The following is a 1116-nucleotide window of genomic DNA, read 5'->3' as shown; positions in this document are numbered from 1 at the left end:
TTCGAAATTCTCAAACTCTCCATACTTCAGTTTTGTCACCAGATACATCAGCCATAATCCTTGGCATGTAGCATTGCAAGCTGCAATATATTCAGCCTCACAAGTTGATAAGGCTACTACATCTTGTTTCCTTGAGCTCCAAGATATGGGTGCACCAAAGATAGTGAACAAATAGCCTGAGGTGCTTCTTTTATCCTCCTTGTCTCCACACCAATCTGAGTCTAAGTATCCCACAAAACCTGACTCACAATTCTACTTTTGGTTTGGGAACAACACACCATAGCATAAGGTTCATTTTAGATATCTAAGGATTCTCTTTGCTACAATCATGTGTGCTTGTGTAGGTTTGGCCATGTGACTGCTTATCACTCCTACTCCATAGGTTATTTCGGGCCTGCTGTGACCTATGAACCTGAGACAACCCACAATTTGTCTATAGAGTGTTGTATCTGCTTGATTTTCCAAGCCTGTTTCATTCAACTTCATGTTTACTTCAACTAGTGTTGATGCGAGTTTACAATTTCGCATTTGAAATCTGTATAACACATCTATTGTGTACTTCCTCTGATGCATAACTATTCCCTTTTTTGTTTTAAGAAATTCTATGCCAAGGAAGTATGCTAACTCTCTAAGGTCTGTCATTTCAAACTCAGATTTGAGCTTTCTCTTCAATGTTAGGATTTCAGATTCACTACTCCCTGTGATGACCAAATCATCCACATAGAGACAGATTAAGATTAATTCTCCTGTGCTTGTTAAGTTCACATACACACCATGTTCCACCTTGCACTTTGTGAAGCCAATAGATGTTAGGTCAATTCTTTTGTTCCAAACTCTTGGAGCTTGTTTCAAGCCATACAATGCCTTCTTCAATCTTAGTACTTTGTTTTCCCCTGTTGTTAATGTCTCAAACCTAGGGGGCTGAGTTATATACACTTCCTCTTCAAGACGCCCATTTAGGAAGGCACTCTTGACATCAAGTTGCCACAATTTCCAGCCATTCCAACTAGCAAGTGCAACAATCAATCTGACTGTTTCGAACCTGACCATTAGTGCAAACACCTCATCATAGTCATAGCCTTCTTTTTGCATGAATCCTTTGGCCACAAGTCTTGC

Source organism: Lupinus angustifolius, chromosome LG09 (assembly GCF_001865875.1).
Source record: "Lupinus angustifolius cultivar Tanjil chromosome LG09, LupAngTanjil_v1.0, whole genome shotgun sequence".
In the NCBI taxonomy this organism is placed as follows: Eukaryota; Viridiplantae; Streptophyta; class Magnoliopsida; order Fabales; family Fabaceae; genus Lupinus; species Lupinus angustifolius.
Note: the sequence above shows the minus strand (reverse complement) of the source record.